General features: G+C 61.0%; 1 protein-coding gene across 2 annotated transcripts in view; it reads right to left on the bottom strand.

The window, feature by feature from the left end:
• DAP3 (death associated protein 3) overlaps positions 1-387 on the bottom strand; it is a 17,360-nt gene that overhangs the window by 4,003 nt on the left and 12,970 nt on the right. The window lies entirely within an intron of this gene.

The following is a 387-nucleotide window of genomic DNA, read 5'->3' as shown; positions in this document are numbered from 1 at the left end:
CAGGGCTTAGTATGGGCATCCTGGCACAGTCCTGACCCGGGCCAGGCACTGGGGAAAGGGAACAGGGCTCAGCGTGGGCATCCTGGCACAGTCCTGATCTGTGCCAGGCACTGGGGAAAAGGGAACAGGGCTCAGCAAAGGGAACAGGGATCAGCAAAGGGAACAGGGAACAGGGATCAGCAGAGGGAACAGGGATCAGCAGAGGGAACAGGGAACAGGGATCAGCAAAGGGAACAGGGAACAGGGCTCAGCAAAGGGAACGGGACTGGACTGGCACAGGTAACGCCAGGGGCATCTGGGCTGCTCCTCCTGGGGGGAAGGAGGAGAATCCAGCAGCAAGAGGGGACACAGAGGGGACAGTGGGGACACACAGGGGACACACAGAGG

The sequence above is a fragment of the Neopelma chrysocephalum genome, unplaced genomic scaffold, assembly GCF_003984885.1.
Source record: "Neopelma chrysocephalum unplaced genomic scaffold, ASM398488v2 Primary Assembly neopelma1_225, whole genome shotgun sequence".
NCBI classification, from domain to species: domain Eukaryota; kingdom Metazoa; phylum Chordata; class Aves; order Passeriformes; family Pipridae; genus Neopelma; species Neopelma chrysocephalum.
Note: the sequence above shows the minus strand (reverse complement) of the source record. Positions and strands in the feature narration are given on the sequence as shown.